Source organism: Cyanistes caeruleus, chromosome 10 (genome assembly GCF_971803275.1).
Source record: "Cyanistes caeruleus chromosome 10, bCyaCae1.hap1.1, whole genome shotgun sequence".
Taxonomy (NCBI): domain Eukaryota; kingdom Metazoa; phylum Chordata; class Aves; order Passeriformes; family Paridae; genus Cyanistes; species Cyanistes caeruleus.
Window position 1 is genome coordinate 19,675,219 of NC_141710.1, and position 14,619 is coordinate 19,689,837.

The window sequence follows — 14,619 nt, forward strand, 5'->3', positions numbered from 1 at the left end:
GCTGTTAAACACAGAATCCAACTTTCAAATTTTAAGCACAAACAAATCAGGATTTATTTCTTTTTCTCAGAAATATTAATATATGTTACATTTGTTATATGAGCACAGATTTTTATTCAGTTAACCAAGTGCAGCAACAATGCTGAGATTTTATATGGAAATTCAAGGATAATTCAGAATGGTATTTAAGTGTATACTTTTACATACTTGTAAGTATTTAAAACTTATGACTTATGTACAATTAGAACAATCAAATTGCTGTAACACTGCTACATGAATATGGTTTTTGAATAGGCAGCCTCTATTCTAAAAATGCTTTTGTCTCTGGGGAAAAATCAACATCTCTTCAACAAAAAAATAAGTACATGAAGCTACTGAGCTGTATTTTGCTGCTGTATTTCTACTCATATCACAAGAGTGAGGTTTAAAAATAATCAAGCAGACCTGCAGCTCCTATTCTGATAGCAGGATCTTTTTCTATGACCACAGGCTTCAGGACATGAAAGCAAAAAGCAGCAATTGCTCTGTAACCAGCATAGCAGGAAAGAAACCTTTCAGCTAAGTCTTTTGGTAGTTAAAAAAAACCCAAAACAAACAAAAAAGAATCACCAAACTTCCTTTCTAAAACTGGGACATATTTATGGAAGCAGGGAAGTCTGTTTCCTTGACCCAGAGTGTATTGCATGACTCACATTTCATGGAGCAGCTCCAGGAGAGATAGGAAAGAGACCAAGCTGAACCTCTGATTCAACGAGTGCTTAATAAGCATCATCAAAGTGAGAAGGAAAATTTTGAAGATGGGGAACCTCCTCAAAAAAATATCTTGAGAATTTAATGCAAAAAAAAGCACTAGCAGGTAACATTGCTACTGTTCAAATCAAATTGAATCAAATCAAAGTATCTTTTTTCCCTTTTAAATAATAATTGCTCCAGCACTGTGGCTTTCTGTTTCTGTAACAGACAACCTAGCACAAAGCTTACAAGGAATGTTTTTATCCACTTTTTTCCCCCACAGAAGCCATTGGAAGGCAGCTGATCCCCATTCTTTTATCAGTTTCTTTCCCTTATGAAATATGTAAATGCTTACCAAACTTATATTTTAGAACAGATGTACATTTTACAGTCAGCAAACAGAAGTTTTTCATGGATAAAACAGCACCTATGCCATTTATGAAAAAAACATCTAATACAGCTGAAAAGGAAAGAACATGAATAACTGAATTTTGTGTCATTTCTACTTCATCGAAAAACATAAGAATTAAAAGAAGAGATTCACAGTACAAGAGAAAGAAAAAAAAGACTAAAAGATGATTCTAAAGGTCACATTATCTTAACAAAGTGCCACTTTCTGACAGTGTGACACTGATACAGAAATAATATACTCCATTTACCAGCAACTGCTCTATGAGATCTGTGCCCTCTGCACTCTAAACAAAGAAATTAGTGATTTTCCTCAAAGTCACCCTGTGAGTGTGACTCCTCTCTGCTGCTGAAGTGAGCAGCTCCAGAGCTCAAATCCTGTGCTCTGTTTTGGGCCATTTAGTCCAAGAAACACTGAGGGGCTGGAACGTGTCCAGGGAAGGGAGCAGAGCTGGGGAAGGGGCTCAGCCTGGAGAAAAGCAGGAAGGGGAGACCTTCCCACCCTCTGCAGACACCTGAAAGGAGGTCACAGCCAGGCGGGGGCCGGTCTCTTCTCCCAAGTCACAAACAACAGGACAAGAGGAAAGGGCCTGAAGTTGTGCCAGGGGGTTCAGATGGGGTAGGGGAAAAATTTCTGCATGGAAAGGGTTGTCAAACACTGGAACAGGCTGCCCAGGGAAGTGGTGCAGTGCCACCCATGGAGGGTTTAAAGGAAACGAAGCTGTGGCACTTAGGGACAGATTCATGGTGGCCTTGGCAGTGGTGGGTTATTGATTGATTGGAGTTGATAATATTAAAAATGTCTTTTCCAGCCTAAACAATCTATCAAAAATGAGATACTTGCCAATAGGTATCTAAGAAACATCTGATCTGGGCCCTGAAGCGAGTCTTAGAAGTGTCACCAAAACTGAAACAACCTCTCCCCAGATGCACTTCTTTGTGCCACAGGACAAATTCTGTCTCTCTTGCAAGACAGCAGGCTAGAGAATTTAAGTCCCAGATCCAGAATCTTTTATTCTTTCCAGAACACAGCTATTTGAAGAAACGTTATCTCCTTTTAGCAGGCAGAAAAAGCAACAGCCTCCACTTTCCACCTGCTACTTGTGTGCATTAAAAAACACAGACACACAGGCAGGAACGAAACATCAGCTCCATCCCTGGATGTGAAATCCTGTACATCAGCCTAAAGATAGGCTTGTTACATAAGATACACCCAATGCTGGTTCATGGGAACTGTTCCATAACAACAGACCATGACAGCCCATTACTTAATGTGCCACTGAGCTGATGTGACTCAGATAATAACACGCAGGGAAATTTAACGCTTCCCAGCACACACTCCTCTTCCTGCAAGAATCCCTTTTCAAACCCTCACGGCAAAGTAGCTGGTCTGCCAGCAAGGAGTGGACCTATATTTAAAGGTTATTAAAAGGGCAAGAATCAAGAAAATAACAATGATCAGCTCTTCAAGGCCCAGTAATAATAATAAAAAAAAAATATAATAATGCGCTGACATTTCTATATAAGATGCGAAACTGAAACAGAGATGAAAAGATGAATAGAAAAGAATTCAGAGAACTAAATGCATGTTTTGTGAATAAGATATGTCTCCAGCAGTCATTCACTATTCTGACCTTATCAAGCTTTTCAGCTTATCCAGGACAGTCAGAACTGTTTAACACCGAAAAAACCAACCCATGGAGAACTGTGAAACGAAAGCATCTCACAGGAACTTGATTACCAATTCACCAGGAAATGTTATTGCTGTGAAAAATGTATTAAAATGACACTCCTTTGAATATCTCCTCTTTCTAAATTTTTGAGGATCTATCTGTGTTTTAATGAGGATCTTTGGGAGAAAGAATCTCAACAATTATCCAAATACATTATTTTGGTGAAAGGCATTAATCACATCTGTATGCAAAAACCTAGCACTGCCATAATACTGTGTTTGTGTAGCACAAACCATGATTTTCTTGCTGTTCTGCTTCTCAGTCTTACACCAAGATTTTCCTGGGCTTTATTGATCCTTGCACTTGTAAATTATGAAAATTTGTCGAGGGGGAGGATATAGATAAATCTGTCAAGGGAGGATTCACATGCACATTGACATTCACCTCACAAGGAGAAAACTGAGCTATGCCAAATGTCGTATGGAAGAGCCCTAGAAGTGATGGAGGAGAACATCTCCCTCGGTCTGTCCACTTCTCTCTTGACCTCAGCACGAGTCCATCATCTCTGCAATTTAACAGAGCCTCCATTCCCAAGACAACTCAAATCCAAATCCATCTCTCAGAATAATACTGAAATGTGTAACCTCATTCTTCCCCCTGACTCGTATTCCTTCACACTCACTCCCATTCTTCTTGTTGGAGAAATTTGTGAAGAGCACATGAAAATTTGTGGGGCAAAAGGGAAAAAAAAAAAGGCAGAAATAATTATTTCCTTCATCCTTGGCAGCACGTTCTCCCTTGGAGGGATGAGCTGCTGCTTCAGGGGTTGCACACATATTCTGCATTGAGTTATCACTGTATAAACTTGCTAACTGAAGAACCTGAATGCTACTTGAAGGTATCAGCAAATACTGAGCTCTACACCTTTTTTTTTTGTTGAGCTACACACCTTCAAGATCCTGAAACTAAAGGCCTTTTTAATGGATTCTTTCCACTTATCTCATAAGCCTCAGTGCTTCAATCTTTTTACTTTTTAAAAAGCAAGCTGGTAATACTTACCTATCATTAAAATGAGAAGAACAAATTGATTAGCAGTTGTAAAGTACATTAATTTGAGATAATCAAACAGAATAGAGTAGGTAAAACCAAAAGGTATGTAGACTTCATTGATGTGATACTGATCATATAAATATATTCTTCTTTAATAAGTAGTACTAATATTGTTTTTCACCAAGTCAGAAGGGTATTATTTTTCCTGAAAAACTTTTATACCTTATTACTGCAATCACTTTTTTAATTTCATGCTTCCCTAACTTTATTACTGTTAATTTTATTCACTTAATTCTATCTATTTTCTACCATTCACTAGGAAAATTGACAGAACTTCATAGGTTTCTGATAAATAAAAGTTAAATGGCTTTGAGAAAAAGGATACTTATGTGTACAGTATGCTTTTTACCACCACTGGAAGCCTTCTGACATCCTACAGTATTTATCTCTGCAATTCCCATAAAAAATCCTGCAGCCTCAGAGCAGAGGCCAAGGCAGAATGAAAGCAGCAGTGACTGGAGAGGCTCTCCTGGCTGTGACCCAAGGAACAGCCCCACCCTCTCCAATGAGGCTTTGGAGCACATCTCTTGCTGAACTTCTGTCACTGCTGACTGAAATCCAAGCAAGAATGAGTATAATATAAGCCACAGCTGATCAACATCCTGCACTTCATCATCTTTACTGAGGAAATGATTCTTCCCCTCCAATAACAGGGCTTTTTAAAGGAGAAAAGGATCAACCAGGAGTTGTTCAAATATTCCTGTGATTTCTCTGTCAGGTTACAACTGAACAACAAATGTTGGTACTTGTAGTTTAGGAAAAAAAAAAAAAAAGAAAAAAAAAAAGTCCATGTCAGCCAAACTCCTACATGAAAGTCAAAGATGAATGTATTTATGTAGGATTCTCAATACCTTTTTCCTTTACAGTTCCCTTAATATTTGCAAAGTGAGCTTACAGAAGAGCTGTAAATCAGTGCTCTTTCAACAGCCTAATGCAGACAGCTTTCTTGTATGTTTTATGCCTAATGGTGGGCTATACAATGAAAGCCTAATATCTATAACTGAGAAGATATTTATATTCATAATGTAAAGGAACTGGAGAATGAGTCTTTAGAATATTGTAGCTTTCAGTTATCTTGGCTTTAACTCCCAAACTAATGCTGGATTATTAGAAGAAAACTGCTGTATTTCCCTCTTTCATTCTGCATTAGCATGACAGTGGAAACAGTACACTAAGGAACTGGAAAGATGTTATTGCACTGTGAGTCCTTATGGGTGCATTGTGGTATATAAATTAATCTTTTCAGTATCTGCAACTTTATCTGATGAGCTTCTCCACTCAAAGCATGCCTCTGAAACAGCCAAACTCACTGTTCAATACTATCTGGCATTGTTTCTCAGCTCTAATTAGAAATTATAATCTCCACAAGCAAGACAGATTAGAAGTATTTCAAGCTAAATAAATGGGTGTAATGAGATACCTTTCCAGTTCCATTTGTTCTTATGTGATGAAATGAAAAGCTAAATGCTATAACCATAGCTCTCTGATGTTGCACATCCCAGGTTATGCTCATTTGTTGTTTCCTTCAGAAATAAACACACAAAAGAGGACAACTTTAAAAAAAGAAAAAATAAAAACACGCTGAAGGAGACTATATTGAGGGTTTTTTTTTCCTTGAAACAGACAATTCCCTAGAAACAAGATGACTTTGTGAAGCTTTTGTTGTGGCTAAAAATGCCCTTTTGTGGGAGCACTCTGGCTCAACCATGCCATCCACTGGAGCTGATTATTTAGAATTAGATTTAGTGTTGCTTTGAGTTCTTACAACATTCAAAAAGCAGCTCAGCCATGTGAGCTGTCAAAGTATTAGCAAGAATCTCTCTGGAGCAACAGAGCTGAATTTTTCACAACCCTTTAAAACATTGTTTCACAGACTGGAAAAGGAAAACCAGTTGTGCTCAGCTTGTCTACACAAAGATGCTCCGAACTTTTCGGCTTTTTGTTTTTTCTCCTTTCTCCTTAAAAACACGTTTTGCTTTTCATTAAAACACCAAAAAGGCTTTATGGACTAAACCATCACGATCTTGATTAATGCAAGTGATTAAAACAACTGTCTCCCTGACCACAGACAGATGATAACCTTCCACCCCAAGGCTGCACCTCCCAGACAGCAACAACCCCTCCCTCCCCTGAGGTGCTGCGTGCTGCCTTTCACCTCTGCATCCCATGATATCATTTTAGCATTTGACATTGCTTAAAACCTGACTTTTTCCCTGGCAATTGAGTTGTATGATATTCTCCCTCGCTGTCACCTTGCTTTCACACACCACAAATACGTGCATCCCCTCAGAAACAGAGCGAGCCACCCAGCATAGCTGGCTAATTGATGATAATATTTCAATTTGCTGGAATTGAAAGGAATGGCTGCACAGACAGCATTACCTAAACCCACTGACTGTGACAGCATGCGAAGGACCTTGTGTCCCTAATGGCACACCACTGCATCAAAGACAAGCAGAGCAACAAACATCTTATTAAACAACAAGTGCAGAAAAGCAAAAGGCAGAAGCCTCTAGGGCCATGTTAATTATCTCAGGGTCGAAGTGGCTGGGAAGCTGTCTCACAGACTCCAAGGCAGTCAGATGGCAGTGCCAGCGCCGTCAAGTCCCCAAGGTCCTGCAGTTACAGCACTGTCATATTTCAAATGACAGGTAATACTTACCAACGCGCCGACACTAACCTCCTCAATTATATTCAATGTCAAGGTTTTTGTGCTGAAGGAACTGCTAATTTTCAACATACACACTTGCTGACAAAAGGTACTTTATCAAAGAATGGTGTTTAGGGTATCTGCTGCAGATCCTTTTGGAGACAGTGGGAATTCTGTCCTCCATGCAGGTTCTCCAAGGCTGAAATAAATACTGGCCTTAGTCAGGCACACAAACATCACAGCATGCTGTGTTTGCTGTGCTGACAGACACTGCCTTTGCACAGAAATCTCACTCTGTTAGTAACAGCAGCACAGACAAACAAACACTCTTTTGGTTTTCATTTGAACTTCCTCTAGAGGAAAAGGCCCAAGTGAGTGTGGGCTCTTGCAATGCCCCAGGTGCTTCAAGAAGCAAGAGTAAAAATCCTTCCCCTGCTCCCTGGAGCAGCCATGCCTGCACAGAGCAATTCCAGGGCAATTTGCAAGAAAAATGTGAGCACTGAATTTAAAGACATTTGAACATGCAAACATGATTCCTTGTTTATTCCCATATTTGCACTTTGCAGACTTTAACTGAAAATACAATTAAATGAACTTGATTCGACAGTCTAGAAGAGAGATTAGGTGGCAGAGATATGGCTACGGGTGAAGGAACATGGTCTCATTAGAGCTTCCTCTCTGTTCAGGCAGCTTCTCCCACTTGCAGTCATTAATATGAGCTGGAGACAGATTCTGCTGTGAGTTGCACCAATTTAAATCCAGAACAACTCTTATCTGGCCTCCAATTTGCATTAATGGTCAGAGGTGGCACAGTGAGATGAAGCACGATGAAGGCAGCACCATGTTTAGAAGGAGAAGGAGCAGTACCCCAGCAGAGAGATTCACAATTTAAAGGGACACAGCGCAGTGTAAAGAGACACGTTTGAAACATTAAAAAAAAAAAAAACCAAAAAACCCTGCTAATGTTAAAAATTACATTTTAAAACTTCTTTAATTTTTTTAAAAATTGCATTATTCTGACCTGTTTTACTTGTGTACAAGAAATTCCAATGACTCATCATGATTATTTTTGTTAACATTTACAATCCACTAACACAAACATCGAAAAATGCCATACTCCTGAAGAACATGCCTGAATAACATTTGACATTTTAGCAGTTCCTTAGTCAAATGTTCAGACTAGAAAAGTATTAGATTTCCTCTAGTTTCACTTGTCACACTGCAGAAAAGCAGACAATTTTAGTTTTTAATAGGCAAATAGGAGCAGCAGCACCCCCATTTGTAAGTGATGCAAACAGAACTGTGGCTACACTGTGAATTTTAAGTGCCTCATGTTCATACAGGAATTCCTGTGCTGCCCTGGGAGGAAAGCAATGACCTCCCTTCTTCTCATATCCAAGAATTCCTTCATAATGATTCCTGAATTGCCCAGGTTAACAATAAACCAGCAACCAGAACATGCCAAGGTACTAAAATCACAAAATATCTCATCAGTCCTTTACTTTATTAATTAGGAGTGAAAGGGTTAAGCAAAACACAGCAAAACATGAGATTTATACACCTGCACGTGCCTTTCCAACTTTATACAGACATTTTTGAATTGATCTGACTGATCCTCTTCAAAAGAGCTGCTGGAGTAATGAACCCATTCCCACTTTCATGAAAGGGAATATTTCAGCAACACAGGTTGCATTTTTTGGCAATATGTCCACAGATCCAGAGCTTGAAATTTGTGCTGAGCCAGCAGATGGATTTCATAAAGCACCATGCTCTTGTACAAACAAAACAAAACCAACCTCTCTCCCAAGTGTCAATAGTCCAAGAAGAAATTCACAGGTCTGAGATTTCCACATGCCCAAACTAATAACATTCAGTATTCACAGAGACTCCTGAGAGGTCTGAGATTACTTAATGTCTGACTACTCTACCCTTTGTCAGCACTTTTATTCAGAATATAAAAATTCACATTTTCTGTGAACAACGTGGACTTCTAAAGTCAAAATGTAGAAACATTCATTATACTGTAACATACTAACACACCATTTCCTCCCAACCTTGCTTCTAATGTAAAATGCTCCAAGTAACTCACAAAAATGAGTTTAGACATTTAGAAAAGAGAAAAAAACCAAACAAAAAGATCTTCTCTACCTCAATTTTACTATTAAAGTAACAACTTTGTGTTGATCTGGCATGAACTGAGAAGACACCTCCTCATACAATTTAGATGTACAGCAGTATTTCAGAATTGTTCACATTTTATCCTAGAAAGTTAGTTTTGCTATAAAGAGAAAAGGAAATATTTTCTTTCAATTTTTTAGCTTTGAATAACTCAGGGCATGATCAAGTCAGTAGCACAGACTTTTTTTGCAGGTTGTTTTTCTCAAGTTTAATTTTTTTTTTAATATAGAAGCTGAACCCTAATACCACTCTAAAGCGTTCTGAAAATGTAAAGGTTATTCTGGTTTAGGGAATTCCAATAAGCCCCTTTTTTCATTTAAAATCTAATTTTCAAGCACTGCTAAATACTGGGATCATTATCAGAAGTCTAAGAATTCCCATAAACTTTAATGAAGAACCAAAGTATCATATTTTTTAAAAATACATTGTTTATAGTTTCACATAACTTTCATACTTCTCTTATTACCCAATATATATATTATATATTACAAACCTGAACCTGCTGCATATCTGAAGAGAGGGACAAAAAGTTAAATATCATAAAAACCACAAGTTTCTTGGCAGATTTCATGCGCACCTACTGTATCTCAACAAAATACATATGCATCTGTTACACTGACAGGTTATTTTACATGCTGCTAGACACTTGCAAGGTTATTTTTTTCCTGTATACAAACTTAGGTTTCAGTACACAAAAACACCTGGGTTTGATCCTATTAATCATACTATTTTACTAATCTCTGTTCTGCAAGAAAATTAGACTCAATGCACTGAATTTCAGGCAGCCACAGGTGGAGAATAAATAAGGGAAAAACAGTTTTTCTATGTTTCCACCCAGGTACTGAAAACACGGCTTGGTTTAGGTACCATGAAGAAACTGAAGTGCTGTAGGTATGTCTTTATCTTTGATTTTAAAATCACAAGTACTTTAGAGATACAAGAGTGACATAAAAGCACTGATCTCATGGCAGAATGTGAGGAGCAGCTCAGTGTTTTCTGCAGAGAGCTCCTGCTGGCCCTGGGGAGCGCAGCACCAAGGTTACAGGTGATAAATCAGGTTTACAGGGCCAGAGATTGTGCTGCTCCAGCCAAGCCAGAGCACCTGGCACGGGATGCTGCCATACAACTGCAGGCACCCCTGGCTTTGGTGTGAGCCTCAAACAGAGAGGGGCTGGCACTGCTCACACAGCCCCAGCACCCAAAATATGCTACATCTGCCATTCTGTACTCAGCAGACCTTCCTGCTCCCCACAAAGGTGACTTAACACTTAAAGATAAAATCTAGATTAACATCTGAAGACCCAGCCCGAAGATTTAATACAAGAGCAAGTAAAAAGAGCCACATTTCCAGAGCCAACTGTCAAATCAAAACTGCACTGCCAAATTAAGTTTCTCCACACGTGACATGACTTAATATTTGTTCAGTTCTTGCTCCAGTAACAACCCCATGGAACAGAAGCCTTGGAGAGATGAAATTTGCTATTGCTGCAGTGGCAAGTTACCTGGCAGCCTTGCACCACACTAAATCCTGTCAGTGCTATCAAGTTTAAAGGCAACTTTCTAGACCATACATGAAACGATTCTGCAGAAGCCAACAGTAAATGTTAAAAGAAAGAGCCTGGAAACCAGGATATTCCTAATGCTGTGTGTTGAATTTTTTCTAAGGATTCAGTTTTCACCGAAGAAAACAAAGAAGTAACCCTAAGAAAAATGTATTGTTTTTCTCCCAGTAATTGTTACATAAATCATATGACACTTAAAAATTTGTAAATGTAAATAGACATTTATTTTCCTTGACCTACTCAGGCAAAAACCCCAGTCTCAAAATTCAGCGATTCAATGTGAACCAAAGATCCTGAGGCCAATAATCTTATTTAATTCCATAACAATAAAGACTTAAACACCTGCACAAATATTATCTTTTTTCATCTCAACTCAGACACGTTCACATGAACTTAAGTAATTTTATAACTGGGGGCTGGTTGCACTGTTTGCTCATTTTTCCAATTACTACAATCACGATTCAGCCAACTCCCTCTGAACACTGGCAGCGTCAATCCCAAGATATTTAAAGGATTGGTATTTGCCCAGCACTTCTTTCACTCCCCAAGTGTCTGACCCATAAAAGCAAAACACACCAGATCTGCAAGGCAGCACACAGGAAAGCTGTTTTTGTTTCCAAACTGGGCGGTGTTGCACTGCAGGAGCAGCACATGGAGAAGGGAAGCTCCGAGATCACCGAATCCCCCAAAGGCAACAGTTTGGGTTATGGCTTCAAAAGCACAAAAACACTACAGCCACCTTTGCAGGAAAGGATATTGCATGTTTATAAATATATATATATATCAGAAATAGGTGTGTGCATATATATACATAGAAAAATATATTTAAATAAATTTATATCTGCTTCCAAAAGTTGGGCAAGCCAAGCTTCCATCTCATCAGCCTTCAGAGTGTTGGACTGTGCCCATCCAGGACCCACCAGGGAGGCTCCCAAGCTCTGTTTGGAGCAAGGTTTCTCCTGAGAAGGGAGCACTTTGATAACTACCCCTATCACCATCACTGAAGTTCAGCATCACTCAGGTGCTAAAGCTTGAAATGACTGTTTTCTCCTAAGGTAATAGACTTAAATATTATTTAGGCAGAAACAGATTCTCTCCTGCACATATGTGATGGAAATAATCTGCGAGTACTTTCATTTAGAACCGCTTATGATGTAAAATTATTTCAGACTGTGGCTTCATTCTAGCATAGTATAAAAATTTATATTAGAGCTGACTGAAGTATTTGCAAGCTGTAATATCATTCCAGTACCAAATTTTATCAAATCAAACTCGCTGCAAAAGAGACTATTCCCTGATTATTCACAGAAGTAGCAAGCCATGGAAAGGTATTGTTGATCTTACAGCCAGAGGTGTATAAAATACTTGCAGCAGATGAGAAAGGATATCCTGCATGCAATCAGCTTTACCTCTCCTTATTACAAAATCCAAAAATAAAAATCTTCATATTTTACAGTTTTCCATCTGACAAATATGTTCCTTTTCTAGCAAAAAACATGAGTCCATTTATAGAAAACCTGGACATGGTGAGTTACACAGAGTATAATGACATACCTTTAATATTTACTATACAGCCACTTAACTGAATATACAAGGATCAAGTAAGCAAAACCATCCATTTCAAGCACCACAATTAACATATTAACCTATAATAAATATATAATAAATAAATATATATTATATATTTATATATTATTATTATATATAATATATATTATATATAATATATATTATATATAATATATATATTATAATATATAAATATATAATATATATATAACAAATATATAATAAATAATAAAATTGCCTTATTAGTCAATGGAGGCAACCTCAACACTAAACCTCTAAATCTCCTTTTGATACAGAGGGTTTCACACTTCACACACCCAGAAGTCACATACTTTTGTCATTCAGAAAAATTGACCAAAGTTACCTTAGACACCACAGCAAAAACACAGCTTGCATAAATCTTGTGTTCTGACCTGTGCAGAAGAGAGCAGCCCCTCTTGGATGACACCAGAGGACAGAAATTTATATAGATGGATCATTCCCAAATGGGTTTATTTACATTAACTCTTAATAAATTCATACAATCCTTAAGGCTGGAAAAGAACTCCAAGATCATCAAGTCCACAGAGAAATTACAACCATCAAACAGGCTCCAAACTACAAGAAAAGGAGTTTTCTGTAGGGCAGGAGATTTAGTGGCTTCCTCAGGCAGTCCCTCATGGCCACAGGGCGCTCCTCAGGGCTGGCAGTCTTGCTAACATTCAAATATCCCAAACTGAGACATTTCTGTGTTTTCTATTATCACTCTGGCCAGAAATAATAAGTTTGTTTCATGGGTTGTTTGACAGATGACCCCACTGAAGACAGTCATTACCATTTATCCTCCCCGATTTACTATCAAAAAGCTCAACTGATGGAAACTTTGCGTTTTGCTTTTGTTTTATTTTAAATTTAGCTAGTGCCTGCAGAAGAGTTGGATTTGTAAGAGGAGCAGCAAGACAAGCTCAAGCATGTGACAGGCAAAGCACACTGACGGGCTGGGAGATGGCAAGGCTTTTACAAAAGCCAGAATTACATTCCAGCAGAGAACTTAAACTTTTATATCTGTAGCAATTTCTCAAAAGGAGTAATACTTATATAAATGTAACAGCTGCCCACACAAAAATTAAAGCTGTGATTGGGAGCACATTTTCCTTCATCTATAAAGGTGCACACAAAGTAGCAAAAAAGTTTTGTACATGTATTTCTCAGGGAAATAAACTCAGCCCAAAAGCAGTTTTCTGACTTGTGAAGACACTTGCTGTTCCTGGAGAGCAAACATCAGGCTTTACATCTTTGGGAATAAGCTATACATTTTGTCCCTGGAAACCAACACAGTGTCAGACAAGTGATCCTGCAGGTTTCCTGGGGGAGTATACGAACACAACAACAACAAAATCCACTAATCAGGAGCACTGGAATTTGACAGAGACAGCACAGCTTCCTCCCACTAGTGACGCTGATGGATGTTTTCTGTACCAAAACTGTCAGTGACTAAAGAGGCTTTAACGTGAAGGAGCCTTTCCAGCCCCACTTCACATTATCTGGCACTGACTGGCAAGCACGTCAAGTATTACGAGTGATTGACATCCCTAAAACAAGCCCAGAGGTGGGGCATCCTCAATGAGCTGCTGGTGGGAGCTCTTTCAGCTCCTGGAGCAGGGACTGGCTTGGCTGCACAGCTGAGGGGACAAAAGGCTCCTTGTCACTGCTGGCACTAGCCCTGCCCTCACCTCCCAGCCCAAGGAGACCAAAAATAGCGATGCTGGCATGGATCCCTGAGCTACAGGACACACACTCTTGATCTAGGGTGTTGATTGCTACACATACCAGCATCAGGGAAAAGAAAAACAAGTTAGGAAAAAGACAAAAACTGATCTGAAACCAGAGGCAGAAGAGTAAAAGCACAGAATTGTAGGGGATTTATTGTCTTTGTCATGTCCTATTTCCATCCCTGCCAGGTAAACACACTTGTCACCTCCAGTGTCGTTTCTCTGAGCACTGCTTGGCTTTGCCTTCTCTGAGAAAAACACACAAGCAAGAGATGAGAAAAAAGTTCTCATCCTTTCTATATTCTTCTCAATTCCAAGTGCTGGTCCAACCCTGAGGAACTGTCTGCAGAGCCCTAACCCCTAATATTGCACAGACTGCACCACCCCACAGCCAGCAGGAACTCAGGTTTCCACATTCCAGCTCCATCTCCAGAGCCCATTCGTGGCACAATCAGCACCACATGGCAGAAGTGCTTCAATTTACATCTCTGAAGTAGAGTCACAGTAAAGGTGTGTATTTTGAGTGAGATTAGCACCTGTCACAAATAAAAGTGAGATTTATACTTGCTAGAAGTCTAGTCTACCGAGGAATAAAATAAATTTAATATTCAGTTAAAGAAACAAGAGCTTAATTTTAGTACAGATGAGGAGCATGACGTAAACCAGAGCATCCTGCCATCCATCATGGTTAGGATGATTTTAATGGATCTTTAGAAACGCTTATGGAACCTATGAATTTCTGGGCACTACTTCGGGATCAGCAATAAAAAAAATTAATTCCCTAGTTACCTTCTAAAGCAACTTAGCATACCATGTATGATGAAGAATTATAGTCTGCTTGAGAAAAGATGCCTAACTCCTTACAAAGCAGCAATAAAAGATGCCTGATTGGAGATGAAACTTGAAAGCTTTGAATTTGATGGGCTTTGAGAGTACCCCTTTGCAAAGTACTATATTTTTATTCTTTTTTTTTTTTTTCCTTTTCA

At 38.8% G+C, this 14,619-nt stretch overlaps 1 protein-coding gene across 5 annotated transcripts in view; it reads right to left on the reverse strand.

The window, feature by feature from the left end:
* The window catches only part of NAALADL2 (N-acetylated alpha-linked acidic dipeptidase like 2), a 406,977-nt gene that overhangs the window by 237,166 nt on the left and 155,192 nt on the right, over nt 1–14,619 (reverse strand). The window lies entirely within an intron of this gene.